This window comes from Neovison vison, chromosome 1, assembly GCF_020171115.1.
Source record: "Neovison vison isolate M4711 chromosome 1, ASM_NN_V1, whole genome shotgun sequence".
Lineage (NCBI taxonomy): Eukaryota > Metazoa > Chordata > Mammalia > Carnivora > Mustelidae > Neogale > Neogale vison.
The window spans coordinates 235,216,642-235,235,585 of NC_058091.1; positions in this window are offsets into that span (position 1 = coordinate 235,216,642).

An 18,944-nucleotide genomic window follows, 5' to 3' on the forward strand; every position below is an offset into this window, starting at 1 on the left:
AACAAGAAAAAAAAAAAAAAGATGAAGCTATCAAACCCCATTTATTTTACTAAAATAAAAGATCCGCTTCAAAAAACAAACTCTTCCTGAACAAGAACTACATTCTAACAGAGCGTACCTCTGTGGGATGGAATCGCACTGGTCTTTCCCATCCTAGGTCACACATTTTGATCTCCCAGGGTTTTATTTTAGTAAGTACATATTAAATGGATTTAGGAGAAAAGAGGGGCATTTTTTAAAGAAATGAAAAAATTAGGGAGACATTTATCAAAACAATAATAGCAATTGACACTTTTTTTATGTCAAATGTTCTAAAAATAGGAGACATTTTATAATGTTTGCTAAACTACTTCATTGAAGTCGATTTCTTGAGCACCCACATCAAAAAAGTGAACACAACAGGCCTTCCAGAAGCCCCCCCATCTCCTGCCACCCCATCTGCTCCTCCTGAATGGAAACCACTTCCCTGATGTCTAAGAGCAAATCTTATTTTTGTTTGTTTAGGATACTACATAATGGAATCATCTTAATGGAATCATCTAATATGTATTCTTGTTTGTATCCAGTCTACTCAGGAATGGCATTTAGGTTGTTTCTAGTGTGGAATTTATGCTGATACTTAACAGATAACGGGATTTCCAAAGTAGCTCTGCTATACTTAATTCCCCTACCAGAGGTGTATGAAGAGTTCCCATTGCTTTTCATTCTTACCAGCATTTAGGATAGTCTTTTTCGGTTTTAAAGTGTTTTGTTTGTTTGTTTGTTTGTTTTAGATCAACAGTATTAATAAAAAATAACCCTGAGGCACCTGGGTGGCTCAGTGGGTTGAGCCTCTGCCTCCGGCTCAGGTCATGATCTCAGGGTCCTAGGATCGGAGCCCTGCGTCGGGCTCCCTGCGTCGGGCTCTCTGCTCAGCAGGGAGCCTGCTTCCCCCTCTCTCTCTGCCTGTCTCTCTTGTGATCTCTATTTGTCAAATAAATAAATAAAAATCTAAAAGAAAAAAAAAAGACTTAGGCTTTAAGAAAAATAACCCTTCACAAAATTCATGTGCATAAAAATATCAAAATATGTTGTAAAAAGGAAATGAAAGTTGAAACATAGCATTTATATTCTCATTCCTATAAAATCAATGCTACACATAAATTATTATATATGTTTTAATATATATTGTTTATCATTTATTTACATATTTTGTAACTAGTTTATTCTTAATAAATATTTTACCTACATGATTTATATCTATATATCTTTGTGTATCTATCTACATATAAATATGTAGCTATGTATACACACAGCAAAGAGAGCGGAAGAAAGGATAAAATGTAACCTCTGGTTATATCTCATGGTTGCAGTTACAGATACCTTTTATGGTCTTCTTTATGTTCGTATTTAGCTGCCAAATTTTTACACTGAACATCTTTTATGCAAGATAAGAAACTGTCAAATACTACTAATCAAGATTTCTGTACTCCAACATGAAGTGTAATTCCACCCACAGGGGTAGAGGGTATTTTTAATTTCTGCTACACAACTCCACAGCACCTAATTGCATGGTCCCCTGGAGCCAACCACCTCACACACATCCCTTGACCTTCACCCTGTCCTCCTTGCCCCCAAGGCTCTCTCTACACATCCTGCCAAGCCTTATAGACCCATGCTCCTCACACCTCAAAGTGCATGTGACAAGCTGGACTCTGCTGAAACTCAGATTCTGACTTAGTAGGAGTGTGTGGGCATGGCCCTGAAACTCTGTGGTTCTCACCTGGCCCTCGGTGCTGCCCACACTGCACATGCATGGGACAGACTGAGAAGCCAGTGTCCAAACCTCTTTTTCCCTTCCCCTCCCAGACTCTTTTTCATTCCAACTGCTTGCTGCCTCTTTCTGTCTTCCCTCCCCCACCCCACCCCTCCCCTGACACCCCCCCTTCCCCCAGGTTCCTCTGGGAATTTCAGAGCAGAAACAGCAGTAATGATCAAAGCAGGAAAAGAAGTAGGAGAAGGAAAACTTGATGAGGTTAGGTCAATGAAATTGGGTCCATGAGAAACATTCCAAGGTGTCATAGCTGTAGGAAATATAATTGTTTGACCACTTGCCGTTTGCTCTATTTCCCATGGCTTTTAAAGAAATACCCCTGGAGCTCAACACTTGTGTTGACTTCCTCTGGTGCTGCCCTGAGGGTTGTGGAAATAACTCCGGGTCTCCTTGGGTCTGGGTCTTGTGGATTTCAGAGGCCTCTTCTGCTTGGGTGCTTCCACTATGTGAGGACAAAGAAGATGGAATCCACATAGCCTGCATGTCTTCAGAATCATCAGTTTTCCCCCCAACTCAATAAGGAGATACTCCTTGTGTGTTTTTGTCTTTGGCTGACATTTATTAGCAAAAGAGTACTACAAAATATGGGAAACAGTTGCACTGAACATGTTCTGTGCTGTCTTGTTAACTTTTATTCTGCTCTATTTCCAGCGACTCCTCGCAGCCTCATAAATACCAGTGTAAGCTACTCAACAACTAACGAACCTATGTGAAGTTATGTTAACGGGTGGATAGAAAGGGGAAATGGTGCAAACCTTGTCAAAAACCCCTGACCTTTGGCTTCTGCCATCAGAAGCTTTAGATGAATAAGCACGAGAACTGAAAACCTCAAGGTTAAGTCGGGCTTAATCCCATGGTGAACATAGAAACGGGGCTTTGAAAAGGGACGCACAGGTAGCAGCTCCCTGAAGAGTGGACCGAGATAAGTACCATGCTATTCGTTTAATCCAGCAGGAAAAAACAAACAAACAAAAACCTCTCATGCCTCCAGTTCATAGTCCTGAGTGTTATTTTCCCTCTTTCCCCCCTCATCCTCTCTCACATGTGTCAGTGCAGGTGCCAGAGAGAGTCCCGTGTCCATCTCCTTATTGAAAATGAAGATGTGACAGTTAATTTCTGAGTCCTGAGGTACACTGTTTCCCTGGGGTGGAGGGTGGGGGAAGAAGAACATTTGGCTGCCAACTGTGGTGCTCCCATCGCCAACACCCATTCGTTGACGGTTTACCATGGCCCATCCTTCCCCATCTCTCCAGGTGGAAAGAAAAATGGAAATTTGCACTGGATTTGCTGGGACAGAGTCTGTAGCTCTGGATCTCACAGGAGATGAATCATTAAACCTGGGCATGTATGGAAATCAGCAGTAAAAGGGCTTGGGTACCTACGCCATCCACTGTAGGCCCTCATGGGAGGGAAGAGTGAGGACAGCCCACCCAGTCACAGCAACTTTAGAACATCACGATCCGGGGGCGCCTGGGTGGCTCAGTGGGTTAAGCCTCTGCCTTCGGCTGAGGTCATGACCTCAGGGTCCTGGGATCGCCTCCCCCCCCCAACCCGGTCCCCACCAGGCGGTTTCCCTGCTCAGCCCGGAGCCTGCTTCCTCCTCCCTCTCTCTCTGCCTGCCTCTCTGCCTGCTTGTGATCTCTGTCTGTCAAATAAATAAATAAAATCTTAAAAAAAAAAAAAAGAGCAACACCCACCTGCCTCCATCATACCTCTTGTCCTTTGTTCTTAGGAAGAACAGCTGTTTTCTCTCAAAGACGTCAGAAATGGTTAACTTGGAGGAGCCATCAAAGTCTCTAATCTAGCCCATTCATAACCTCAAGTTCCTAGATAAGGTAGATGACTGGGGTGGGGGGGAACAGGCGCATAAAAGCACCGCCTCCAGAGCCCTCTTCCCCGCCCCTGCCAGCGCGCCCCCGCGCAAGCACGCACAAGCACGCACAAGCACGCATGCGCACTCACATGCACGCGCAGACGTGGGGGAGGGGCAGAGACCTTACCAGTAGGCTCCTTGGCCAGCGTGGTTCCTGACGTGGGGCTAGATGTCAGAATCCGGATCTCATGTCTTGTGCTGAAACCAAGAGTGGGTCGCTTAACCGGCCGAGTCACCCAGGCACCCCTCTTTCACAGTTCAGCTGAGGAAACTAAGGCCTAGAGAAAAGTGTGGCAGTGGGGGTGGGGTCGTCAGATGTAATAAACATGTTTACTGTGTGTATCAGACATTTTTAAATGATTTTTTATAGATTTTTATTTATTTATTTGACAGAGAGAGGTCACAAGTAGGCAGAGAGGCAGGGGGAAGCAGGCTCCCTGCCGAGCAGAGAGCCAGACACGGGACTCGATCCCAGGACCCTGAGATCATGACCTGAGCCGAAGGCAGAGGCTCAAACCACTGAGCCACCCAGGTGCCCCATATCAGACGTTTGAAAGGCAAGCAGAAATGCAGAGATGCAGAAGCAGAGACACCAAGAGGGATGAAGGGAAAAAAAAGAAAAGAAAATAGCTTTTTTGTGTGTGGGGAGGCACATGCGGCTTGGTGATGTTCTGTCTTGGGACGTCGGATTTAATTGTTTCACTTCCACCAGGGGTGGTATACGCCTGGGCAGCACGTTTCACGTGCTGGCCCAGGCCCAGTCCGTAGCAGAGAAATAGCAAACTCATTTCAGTGTAGCTGCTATCTTCAAGTTACACAGGGTATTTTTGTTTCTTACTACCCTGAACATAGGGGATACGATGAACTAGAAGAACAGGGAATAATAGACCAAAGACCGAGTTTGGTGCTCATATTTACTTTGCGTGCATCCGCGACATGGTTGCTAAGACTAAGCAGCAGCTCCATGGGGGGACGGGGGTGGGGGTGGGGATCTGGAGCTCTGTGGGATTCTGAACATTTGGAAAGCCTGCCCTCCTGGGCCATTGCTGCTGACACATTGCTATTTTTAAGGCTTGCAAGGTGAGTCCCACTTATTAAAAGCTGACGGTGTTCGGCTTGGCTGGGAGCTGTTACCCCCCCCCCCGTCCGCCCCCTACTGGGATAAACGCCTATGGAGGCTTGTCTCTGTGGCAGCTGCCATTAGGGCTGAGATTGACAAGGCTCCCATATTGTGCTCCTCCCCGGGGAAGGAACGCTGCTTTTAGGTTGAAATTTGAGGGGAGGAGTATTGTCTGAGAAGGTGGTATTTTTCCCTACTTCAGTGCCCTCATTCCTAAAGCTGTGATCCTTCCGATCGAGTCCTGTTCAACTCAATTTGTCAGAGGGATGAGTTTCTGGACAGTGGCTGTATGTAACCGCTAGCTCTTTGCAACTTCAGAGCTAAGATGTAGGAGGAAATATTTCACGCTCAAGGCGGAGTCCTGATTCACCATCAGTACATTCCTGGCTGGGTCCTCGCAAACCCTCTTTTCTACACAGGTTCCCCGGCAAGTAGAGAGAGCAACCTCACATCCTCACTGCGCACATCATAGTGCGTCTAGGGAGCGATCTCCGGACCCTTGATTTATGGAGAGCCTAGCTGCTGGACTAGGCAGAACAATAGTGACAAATAAATTCCTTGCTGTTTCTCATTCTTTAAGCTGTAACCTGTAAGCCTGCAGCTGACTTTTCCTCTTGACATTGATCCTTCACTTGTCTATATTATTTTGGAACAGTGGAAGCAAACTCTGCCCTGCAGTGTGCATTTAATGAAGTTTTTGGCTCTACTTAAGCAATTTCTGAGGCAGTGATGGTCTATGACTTTACAGTTTTTCAATACAGGGGGTAGTCCCAAGTTTTTTGGAGGAAAGCTCACAACATCTTACATAATAATTTCTGTAGGGGGGTGGTGCCTGGCTGGCTCAGTCAGTAGATCATGCGACTCTTGATCTTGGCATCGTGAGTTTAAGACCCATGCTATGGGTAGACAGTAGTTTAAAAAATTTTTTTTTCATAGGAAAATCTCCCCCTCCCCAAACCCTTCCTAAGCTCTTATCTCTCTGCTGGGCTGAGGGACAGCATGGTCCAGCATCTGTGTTTTAGCAGCGATGATCTATAATGATAGCATGGCGGCCCAGGCAGATCCTGGGACTGCCTCAAGCCATCTGGCAGGTGACTAAAACTAAGAAGGACTGTTGACACTGGGATCTCATCTCTGCTGCTTGGCTTTTGGTATCTCATGTGACTCTTTGGTTCCATGGAGGATGGTTGTTGTGAATTTAGGAAAGTTTTTTTTTTTTTTTCAGAATAACTCCACTGCTTTTGTCAGTCATCTCATGAGAGTGGTTTAGGAGGAATGTCCCAGCTTGAGGTCATCGATGAGGTTCTAGATCCAGCACCACCACACCCTGATCACATCCCTTCCCCTCTTTGGGGCTCAGGTTTCCCTTCTATTCAAAGAGGATATGGATTAAATCAGCATTTCCCAAACTACTTCAAAAGTAGAAGTGTGGTAGGCAGTTAGGTATTTGTGTGAGGCCCCGGTCCCACAGGAAGGGAGCAGGGAGGGAAGATGTTGTGCCAGAGATATCCCAGACCTGTTGTTAGGTGTACCCTGCCCAGCTGGCCAAAGGAATTCCAACATGGAAGCCACAGGACATACACTAGCATTGTGATTAGGCCTGCCCCCTCCTGGTGGGCTTTCTTAAGGGATGCTAAGTAATTGAGCCAAAGAACTTCACATGGGCACACCACCACAAGGAAGGAGTCTTCTTCCAGGACTAGTTATTGGGAAGGTCAAAGGCCTGTCTTGACAGTACTCTGTAAGGAGCTAGTTCAAACCACACAGATCCAAGCTGGCAGACGTTGTGACAGGAAACCCCTCACCAAATTAGGAAGAAAGGTGTGAAAACCTGCTTCCTGCCCCAAGTAACGAATATTCCACCTTCTAGTTAACAACTAAAAACACTGGGATGAATTGTGTTAGGGCACTTGAACCTCCACCACTCACCTGTGTTGTGAGTGTACTCTGTAAACTCTGCTTGCTCATGCTGTTTAGTCTCTTGACTGAATTCTTTCCCATGAGGAGAAGGCTAAAAACCGGAGCTGTACTGCTCAGGCAGTAACAGAAGCATCCTTAGTGAGAGAAGTCTGGAAGAGTCTCAGTTAAATAGAGTTTGGAAGTTCCTTTACTGCCTAACTCCCAGAACTTTAAGTATGATAAAGAACATTTTAAAATTACAGAATGGGATGTGTAGAAAGTTGTATTCCCCCAACTGTACATCATCCAGTTCCCTTCCTTTTTTCAGCACGTATCATGGGGCAAGTGTTCTGCTGAATACCCTTCATAACAGCAAAAGGAAAAATTTTTTCTAAAGTGTCTCCAAGTTGTAGAATTCTTTTTCCTCTGTATAATTTCTCCTTTTGATTAAAAAATATTGTGCTATATAGGCAATGCCATAAAAGGCTAAAGAGGAAAAAAGAAGAAATATATAGACATATTCAGAGGGTTGAAGGCAAACTCCTCTTTAAAATATGCATTTTTGGATAATAGCAATAAGAATGGATAGGGATTATTAAGTAGGAATTTATGTACTAAAGACTGTATTAGAAGCTTTACTTGGATTATCTGATTTAATTCTCACACTAACCTTAGGAAGTATCCATAATTTTTGTTTCCTATATATAGATAAGGAAACTGAGGTTTAAAGAGGATTGATAAATAATGTGAAGCCACCCAATTAAGGAGAGGCAGAAGCAAGGCCTCCACTCACTGCAATCTCATTCTAAGAATTTTAAATAACAAGTCACTGTCTCCTTTCTTGTACCCCAATCCAGCAAGCTGCCACAACAAACCAGAAATAAACTAATTGCAATGGTAATTACCTTCCATTTAAAATTCTTGAGTTAACATGAAATGATGTTGAATCATCAGTCTCTTACGTCTACTGAAAATAGATATATATATAACAACTAAATGTTACCAAATGATTTATTATGATTGGTGCTAAGTTACAATGTATATGAAATGGAGTCATTTATGGAAACACATAAAAAATAGTTGCTATTTCTGTAATTATATTCACACAAGAATCTGAAATATAGTTTCTGGTCTGCCTTTTAAAATATATCCACAGAATAACTTTTGTAGTCTTCACCACACAATTTTACAATACTGATACTGCACCTGTATCATTTACCATACTAGATGAACTAAACAGAATATGAAAGCAGATAATAGCAAATTAATTTTTTAAATCATCAATGATTCCAAAGAAAATAGTAGTTTCCATTGGCAGTGAAAATAGATGGTAGTAATTAGCATTGTAGATATTGCATACATTGATATGTATGTATATATTTATATGTTGCCTAGGGTCATTGTTCCATTAATAGGCAGTTGCCTTTTAGGTGGACCAATGGTTGCCAAAATGGTGTGCAATTCCATTGGGACAATTAGTAGTACTATCTTTTAAGTCTCTCTCCCCCAAACAAATAGGTAAGAAAGTAATACAGCAGGCTAAAATCTACAGTGTTACATACCAAGGTAAAAACAGTTACTGAGTTATTAGAGTCACAGTAGTTTATGTATATTTGCTATTCACAGACCGCAGACTTTTTGCTGGATAACCGAGCTGCTGGAAATTGACAACATGTAGACATGCATTCGTGTGAGTCCATAATTAATGATGTTTATACTGTAATAAGCACATTCATTTTAACACCATTCAGTAAACAGATTCCTTTAAAGTTTGAGCTAAATCTGCTATCACAATTATACACAAAAAGAACCTGTAAACAATTTGACATTACACTTATGTACAAGCGAACTGCATTGGAAAGGAGAAGAGGTAATTTCAGTGGGTGTCACTTGGTATACATCAGTGTGCAACAAACTGACCCAAGTCATCAAGCACTTGAATGAGGTCAGGAAAAGGTAACACGAGCAAGGCCCCCATAGATCACCACTTGATGTTAGTACCAGCAAAATTCGGACTCCTCCATGTTGACATTCACATTCAAAGCATCAGTAATGGATGTAAGAGGAGCTTGATAATCCCTGGCAAACTGTGTTTGGAGATCTCCAGGTAACCTCATGAACAGGGTCTTTATTTTTAAGTGTCGAGGGTGGTACTGATAATATTTAAAGAAGTCCATTTATTTTGGACAAATTATTTTATTCGTTAGGTTCAACCCAGTGCTCTGCTGTTTCTGAAAGATGAGGGGAACAAGAATTCAAATGAGATCACGAGATCAATTCCTTTAGCCAACACAAAGATTCTCCATTCTACAGAGTACGTTCCTCAAAGGGAAGCAAGCTGGACTCCATCACTAATCTAAATGGTGACTCATTTACAGCAGATCCTATTAACAGCTTTCACTAGGACTTTCTGAAACGCAAGTTCCCTGGGTTTGTGTTTCTACATGTTTTAAGAAGGATACCACTCCAGGAATTCATGAATCCATTTCCTTAGAACAGAAATGTGGTAATCAGGGGCTTGGGGAGCCCCATTTCTCCACCCCTCATGATTTACAAAAATATATTAGTCCGTCCTTTCAGACACTAACCAGAATATTTTAAGCAAAATTCTCCTAATTCAACACTCTCATTTGGAATTAAAAATAAATAAATGAGAGAAAGTGATAGGGGAACATGAAGCCAAGGATGAAGTAAAATGTCCCCCCTGCTCCAAAAATTTTGGGAAAAACAAACCAATCCTTCTTCAAGTGTTCTTAAACCTAATTAAAGCATCTAGTTGCTACATAATTGATTTTCTTTCACATCCTTTCAAGACCACATCTGCAGGGAGCCTATGGGAAAAAAAATAAATGGCCATATTTAACTATTTTGCAAACGCTTCTGATTGTATGAGCAAACCTGACAGGTCCCTGGGAGAAGGAATCTGTGCTTGGACTAGTAGCCTGTCCCTGGGCTCAGAGTCAGACTGCTTCTGAGGGTGTGGATTTTTGTGCATACAAACTGACCCCAGAGAGCACCAGGGAAGCTCTGTTTGCATAGGTCGACTAAAAACAAGTTTCACATTCTCCAAAATATGCAAAGCACATGGTTATGAATGAAAATATACCTTACCATATTCTTTTAGAGTATCCCAATTTTAGTCATTTGGCTGTTAAGGTCTACTGGATGCCAAAACGTAAGCAATATTGTTTTCATTTAACTGTATGTTGTTCCTTCTCTGAGCAGCTACTTTGGTGTCTATATGAACAGGCTTACTGGGTTATTCGCAGGAGCCTAGAAAGTGTTTGGTTATTATTACAACGTGCCCTTAAGATTTAGTATATATTTACAATGTGCATATTATAAATTATTTACTATAGCTTTAAAATAATTAAACAGATAATTAGCTCCACCTACAAACTGTGTAGGGTCACAGGAACCCCCATGTATGATAAAGTGAAATCAGGAAGAAAGAACAAACCAACCAGTAGTAGGTGAAGTACCATTAGTGTAATAACCACTGAATTTTTGCTTTCACAGACCTATGTTTTCTTATTATTTTCTTCTTAAACATCATCATATTCATTTGGTGGGTTGTTTTGTTTTTTGTTTTTTCTTTTCTTTCCTTTTCTTTTGGAATGATATCATGTTTGAAAACACATAGTTTGAAATTCCAACAAATGGTTGAAATAAGAAAGCCAGTTTTTACAAGTTTGGCTTTTCCTTAAATGCACTTCTGTTTGGTTTTGTTATACCAAGGTATTCTAATCATATTTTCTGTATCATAAATATATACACTCATAGTGGGAGAGAATTTTGGAAAACAGAACTCTATTAAACTAGCTACGAAACCAATTATAAATAATAATAACCCCTCCAACTCAAAATCCCAGTTTCAAACTATGAGATTTATGTGTGTATTTATGTATGTATAGATATAAATATATATACATTTAGATAGATGTACACACATATATACATATATACATGAAATTTATATATAAACACATACATAACACACATGTGCATACATTCTTCATACATGCACACACACATATCTCAGTGCAGTTTCTTTTCTGTAGCTGCCTTTTTTTTCAACTTAGAACAGTAATGATGCAATGCTGGGGGCAGCCAATCATGTTTGGATTTCTGACCTGTCTTGAACAAACATCGATATTGTTCAAAAGGCCAAAAGGTGAAAGTAGTACATACACGCACGTACACACACAGACACCTATTTTACATCTCATGAAATTTGCCCTAGTAACCTCTAACCAGCACAGCAAGCGGGCATAGGTGCCACTGTCCTAACCTGGAATCTATCTTGCCACGTTGGATATGAATACTGATACACATAGGATATCGGCATTCACCAGACACTTGTTCTGTAACATTATTGCCCCTTGATAGGGCTTGTGTCATGAAGTACAGTCTGTAGTAGGCCAAATCACCCCTCCAGACGTGTCTTTCCTTTATTTCCTAAGGAAATGAATGTCTAATGGAATTTGCAATTTAAAATAGCTAATGACTTTCGGGAAGGGTGTCTGGATGGATTCCTCCTGGCTACCTTTTGGTTAGAGTAGCAGAAACCAGAAACAGGTGAAATCCAAAGAATAGAGACATTATATAATGATGAGGTGGTTAAGCCATCAGACTTGGAGTCCAATAAACCCAAAGGAAAATCTGGCTCTGCCACTATCAAGTTACGTGCTACTCACGTTTCTGCATCTCATTGACCTCTGTAAAAAGAGGAGAGTAACAGGCCCTACTCCATTGGGTTGTTACAGGATTAAATGAGATAAGGCATGTAAATCACTTATTAGAGTTTCTGGCACATATTACTTATGTGCACACATTCCTTAATATACATTATTTATAACATAGTATTTAAATTAGAAATCTAGAATGTGGGTCAGAATTACATACAAAAATAATGTAAGTCTAGGATTTGGGTAATCTGAATTCAAGTTCTGTATCACAAATTTGATTCCCTAGTTTATAATGCTCACGACAGTGATCTGTAGATGGTAGGCATGCAACAAATACCCGTTTAATGAATGTATGAACAAATGAATGGATGACTTAAAGTCTCTGAGTTACATTTTCCCTTGTAGAAAATGAGGATGTAAGGTTCTGACCTTGATTCCTTCACTGGGATGTTGGTATGGTAAGTTAAAAGAAAAATGTCAAATATTTAAGACACCCACATGTTTTGTGTCTTAATGAAGTCAGTACATACAAATGATATAAGGCGGCTGAGTAGTCAAGGTTTATTCTTAGACTTGTCACATCTTTGAAAATAAGGGAATAGGGACCTCCTGCATGAGTCTGACAATAATATTGTCCAAGATCTAGGTGTCATCTTTAGTGAGGGAATTTTGAACCTAAAGAAACCAAGTATACAATGAACAGTTCAAGAGGATGAAATCATTGGCCTATTCTTGGCACTTTTCCCCCTTTTTCTGTTTCATTTCTGAGAACCTGTTGTGTAGGGTTGCTCAGCTTGAAAAACATCCCTAATCAGGTCATGTGAACTGAAAATGCTCCCAAAACACTTTACACACAACACATTTAGTTGTTATAAGTTTGATGACTTCATTGAAATATCGTTTTTCTGAGGCAAAAAGCAACTGACCTAGAAGACCACATACCTGCCCCATCACTACTGAAACCCTGAGAAATAGGATCTCTCTCTCTAAATCTCAGCATTCACATCTGTATAAAGGGACAACTGTATCTAATCTCAAATAAACCCTGTACTGATTTAAGGTGCTACTAATTACTATTGTGCCATTTCATCCTGTCCTTGACCCAGATGTCTTCTCTCTACGTGGTAAGAATGCTTTGGAAAATTAGAGCCAACCCTTAACTCAGTGTTACTGACATTTTGGGTTGCATAATTATTTGTCATGGGGGCTGTTTTGTGTATTCTGGGATGTTCAGCAACATCTCTGGTCTTTACCCATTAGATGACAGTTAGCACCTCTCAAGTAGTGACAATCAAAATGTCTCCCGGTATTGCCAAAAGTCCCCGGAGCGCAAAAATCACTCCTGAATGAGAGCCGCTGCCTTAAATACATATAACCCACACAAATCAGAGAAGAGTGTTTCCTGAAATTGGTTCTGTCTCTCACATACAAGAATAAACCACTGACCACTGGCTGCAATTGAGAAAAACTGCTAGTGATCACTGTAAATTCTATGTATATTTTAGCTTGCATGCATTCTTTTTCTTTCCTTTCCTTTTCAACTTTTTTTGAATAAATGCCACTGCCACTAGGGACTATATGAATAAAAATGGGTTTGATTTTTACCCAGAAATCTGTAATGCTTAAATTTCACATCAGGAGACTGTAATGCTTAAATTTCACATCAGGAGACTCCACCTTCTCAAGCAGTGACACCCACAGTAAAGACAAAGCTGTGAAACTTTGAAACCAGACTTTTCCCACACGTTCACACAGTGTTACCATGGGCATTAGCCACTGACCCGACATCGACCTAAAAATGGCACGAGTGTGCATACACACTCACATCCACTCACACAGAGGAGCAAGTAGAAAGCAACTCTTCTCCACTGCTTTCTTGTGCATCAATCCTACTTCCATTTGTGAGGGATGGAGCCAACTACCAGCAGCAGAGAGAGTCCGAAGGGCTGCTAGTTTTTATTGTGCAAATGCAGGTAAGTGAGCTAAAGGTTGATTCTAAGAATAAACTGACAAGATGGAAGGGGTTGTTGGAAAAGGGAGACACTAAACCCTCTACTTGGCATGTAAGCTCTTTTAGGAGGCTGATTAACAGGAGAATCACCACTCCTCAGGCCAGGACAGACCCCTTGAGAGCTGCAGGACCAGGGCACGTTTTTCTTCAGCTTTTTCAAAGTAGATTCCCTAAATAAAACAAGGGTGACAGTCTAGGAACTAAAAATTCTTTACCCAGTAAACACCACCTTTTGTTCACAAGAGGAATTTTTCAAAGGTTAGGAAACTGGGGCAGTAAAGGGATCCCACTTGGGAAGCAGAGGAGGGAAGTAAGCTAAATCAAGTTTAACATTTTTTAAAAATCTTGGCCGAATAATCTTAATTAGCGATTCAGGTTTATTAGTTTCATTAGCCAATCTTCCCTTTCCTGTGACAGTCATCTTTACTAAAATATTCACTGCGGATCACCACAAGCATGTATTTAAGCCACTCATTCTTCATTTCTCGTATCATGTGGGAATTTGTTATCTGCCTAGTTATTCTGTTATATGCATAGAACCAACTGGATCATTGAAACTCTCCAGAATCATTTCTATCTGAATAGAATATGGCCTTCCTTTCTGGCCAGAGTGGAAAAGTATAGAACTTCATCTCCTTCTTGTCACTGAATATGAAATATGACCACTATTTTGAATTGACTATTCCTTTCCTTCTTTTATATTTCTCTCATGGGTTTTGCTTGCAGTTTTTAGTTAATATTGGAGTTCAGCATCCTTAGCTATCTGAGAGTTTCATAATCCTGCATGAGTCAGTTTGGACAAATTTTGCCATTTAATGACTCAGGAGTTTATTGGTGAAATACAGCTAAATTCACTAATCATTCCATATTAATTTTGGTGGTGTTTGTATGTTCAGTTAATGGAACCACCTTTGGGGCCATACACACCGCCACTAAGTTATGTATTGTTCTCCAGTTCCTCTGACTCACACTGTACAAGGCCTGGAAATGAACAACTCTCCTTGGGAACGTTCGTATGTTTTCCTTCCTTGATGGGTATCATAAGGATATATCTCACTCAGAGATGTGCTCCCATCTACCCAGAGGACCCCTAGATAAAACTATATTGATGCAGGTTTTCAGTTTGTCAAAAAAACCAAACCAAAACAAAAAAATAAATAAAATAAAACAAAATCCAAATGTACAAATACACACAGAATGGAAAGGTGGCTGACAGGAGGATGAATGGACGGAGGAGTCATGACTCTCCTCTGCCCTGGTTCTGGGATGCGCTTCTTTGGGCCTTTCCTCTTCATGAATAATGCAAATTCTGACTTCTTTGTCGTGGAAAGAAAGTGAAAGGAAGTGAGAAAATGTGGGCCTCTGCAGAGTCAAATCCTCAACAGCAGGATTTCTTAAAGGAGGGTCCACAGACCATCTCATTAATATCATGAGAAATGGTGGACCACAATGCAGATTCCTTGGCCCAGCTCAAAGTTTCTGAATGACTCTCTGGGACTAAGGTAAAGGCATCTGCATTTTTACAAGTGCTACAGATGATTTTTGTGCATGGTGAGTATTGAAAAACACTGCTAAAAAGTTTGCAGTGAGGCTCACTAAGAAAGAATCTCTGTTCTAATGCATGTTGCAAGATGAGAAATATAGACATTTCAAACATAGAAGCTCTGTGGTTGCATCACAACATGGTGGTTATTAAAGTTTAAGACTCTTTTCTTTCGGCAGGGGTGGAGAGCAATAACCATTTCATCTAAAACCAGAGAGATGAAGGCAATATAAATCAAACCCGTTCCAGCAGGTTTCATTTGGTCTAATTTCTTTGAAGATATTAATCATTGTACAGTCCTATACAAATGACATTAACGCCATTTTAACTCATAATACAGAATACTCACTCTGATTCCTTCTCTAGTGTATTATTTTGACAATACAAATGAAAAATATATAAATTGGAACAGTGGGCCATCAAGATTGCAAGATGCCAACAATACCAAGACATTAAAGAGAGAAATGGCCCATGCTAAACCTATAACCCAGCATGCAAATTTTTGAAAACATTTATCTGCCACAGAGTCACCAGGGGAAAAAAATAACTCTCTTCATTTTTCCTATGAAAATGGCTATGTCAAGTGGAGATGACAAAGAATTCTTCCTAAAAGTCCACAGAAAGACTCTTATTAATTCTAGCAAAGATTATCTAGGAAGACCAAGGTTATTAAGATTCCACAACATGATATCTAGTGGCAGAAAACACCAGCACTCAAGCTCTCTGGGTTAAATTATTATGGTAAATACAAAGGTGGAAGGTTAAATCTGTAACAAAGGAAAATGTCTAAAATCAAAGTTTGGCTCCCATTATGGAAGTTGATGTCAAGCAACTTTTGCAAACACCATATATGCCTTTTCTTTTTGTCACTGGAGCATGTTTTGCTTGGCAGAGACAAAGGACCATCAGAAGGGAATCTAAAGGCCAGAGAAGCAGAAGTAATCCAGAAGCACAAGGAGTTGACGACGAAGAGGACCCACCATGAAGAGCACGCATCTGCGCCTAGGAATGAAGCTGCCTCTGAATCACACAGGGCATCTGAAAAGTGAAAAATCCATTTGTTTTCTCCTTAAGTTGAATCAGATGGGGGTAGACATAGCTATGGGGGAATAAAGAGCGAAGGGAACACATGATTTGTGCATTGTTCCCTTTTATTTTAATTTGCCATGTATGCATTTCCAGTCAGACAGCTGCCTACGATCACAAAGAGTAACACCACTGCATACAGCGGAGGCCACTTCGCTGGGTTGTTTTTGTGACTACACCTCAGTGCAGCTTTTTCTTAGAGGGGAGGGAGAGCTCACCCACACAGCAATCTCACAGCTTTATTGTCCTCTCTTCCCCTTTTCCTGCTGAACTGTTTTTGATAGTGGGTAGGAGGAATTGATAAATATATTCCTGATTCCAGGAGATCCACATTACCTGTAGAGAGTGACCTCCCAATGTCACCGCATTTTAGCATTGCAGGATTACCCAGCAGGCCACCTAATTCAGGCTTCTACGTATATGATTCCTCATTCATTTGATCCATCTGCTGCTATTAGTTTCTTTGTATCAGCAAATTATGACCTCCATCATAACCAATATTCAAGAAGTGAACCACACATATGGTTCTGTCCAGAAGTGAACTAAAAGTTCTTAAAACTTTTAAGCTCAGGGAAACTGGCATGAATCAGGATTAATAGAGCACTTAATTCTTTAACTCACTTCACTTACCCAGCAATCGTTTTCAATGTGGTAAGCCACCTACACCCTACGTGATAACTTCACTCAAACCAGGACTGAATGTTTCCACTGACTCCTCCTTAGAGCTTTTTACTGACCAGCTCTATATTCATCTCTCTACCAACACCCACACAAATAAACACCTAGCTGCTGTCTTAGCTATCTGGGATATTTGGGCGGGTGTCCATCTAGAGATGGTCCAAATTGAAAATGTTAGTATTATTTCAATCAGATTTCTTACCACTAGTTTTATTCACTAGAGGGAATAAGGAATACCTAAGCAGAAAAAAATTCATGAGGTGTCAAGGGACAGAAAAAGTATGCCAGGAACATCGTCTTTGCAGTATTCGGTTTCCTGTTTAAAGCAGGCAGTGGAAGTAGTGGGTTGTCTGATATCTTCCTCCTTCTTTAGTTCTTACCAGTGTATCTCTATCTTACTACCATTAGAGTTAGGTCTGAAATTTAAGGAAATTGGAACTTGGCCACTTTATGCAGATCTCAGACTCCAATAGGGCCACAAACATCATCTGACCTACATAAGTTTGAAGATATTTTATCTATCTTCAACTTCCATTTGAGCCATTAAATTCTGTGATTCTTGCAGGATCCTCTATTAACAGGATGATGTGATATTAAGAAACATTGAAAGGAAAGAAGACACATTGGTAGAGCCTTGAAAACTATGCTGTAGTTAAGAACAAATGCCTGCTAATGTATTAACCCATAAAAGAACACCACTTAAATTCATAAATGATAATTCTCCTGACAACTCAACTCCCCAAATGAACTTTCTTTTTCACTCAAGTAGACCTTTAAATTCCATTTGAGTCTTAGGATCAGAAAACATCAGCTGAGTCTGTGGCCCAGATGTGAGGGTAAGAATTAAAAAAACTCAGGAAGATACCCATGTACTCATGGTCACTCATAACAGGAACCAAGAGAGAACCTCCTACATAATAAATGTGCATCAACAAAATATTTCAAGAGGAAGCAATTGGTTATTATATTCCCTCCTACAGACATTATCTAGTTGCCTTTATTACCTGTCACACATATATACATACACACACACACACAATAAAAAATATTAAGAGTGCTTGGCACACAAATAATGCTTGAAAAATCATTTTTTAAGTTCCCACTGAAATGCATGAGGAATGCTAAAAATAAAAATGGGTTTTTAATCTTCATTTACCACAAGCCTATGAAAGAGCTATTGGTACGTGTAGAATACAGAGTCATACGGGTAGATGGCTATCAACAGTTTCTTTTTGGCTGTGTCTATACAGGTCAAAGATGTATTCGAGAAAGATAGTTTAGAAAGCCAAAACCTTAATTCTGAAGCTTTAGTTATATAGTTGGGCTTTTCACAGACATCAGGGAAATGACAGCCAAATCATAGTATAGGCACAGCCAAATCCCCAAATCCCACAGACAAAACTGGCTACAAGAAAGTAACAACGTAGCACTGTAGTTGAAAAAAAAAAAAGTCATGAGAAATTATTAGGTGATGTGTGGAATACAATTCCCTCTTAAGGAAACAAAAGGCCGGACCCTTATTCAAGTACTGTGTGTTGTTCTTACTTCCACAACTACACAGGGATGCAGAGAACTGAATGTGGGTCACATGAAAAGGCCACACCATTAAAACATGGGTAGTAAGTACTCTGAAAACATTGAGAAACGGGAGGTAACTCAGCTCAGGGTAGAGAAGGCTGAGTGTGGGGTCACTGAGTCATAGTTTTTGTGGATACGAATGTTTGTTTCTTTAATACAAAGAATGTTTTACTAAGCTCTTCTCGCCCTCTCCTAGTGCAGAGAAAGAGCAAAACTGTAAAATGGAGCCTGAGGGTGTTAATTTCAAAATAAGGAAGACAATTTGTTGACGACCAGGGTTACTCGATGTTGGAAAGTGTTGCCAAGAGAGGCTGGGAAATCTTCCCAGAAGGGTTTTAAGAAAGGAGCAGAGGCTCATCTGTGTCTAAAGTAGTCCAAGAGAGTGCTGCTGGGAGCAGGGGTGTTCCCCTTAGTATATCCAGGCCCTGGGGACACGTGTGCTGTGTGTGCGTGCAGACATCATTGTGCTTGTGTCGCACAAATACTCCTGCGTACGGCATCAATATAAACTGGCACGTGATAGATTTGAGTGAAAAGTCATATAAATCTGCCATTTCCCCCCTCACCACATAAACAAAAGGGAAAAGGAAAATTAAAAAACCCAAACATGCCATTGGGCCAGATCTCTTTCTACCACATTCTCATTCAAAGGAGG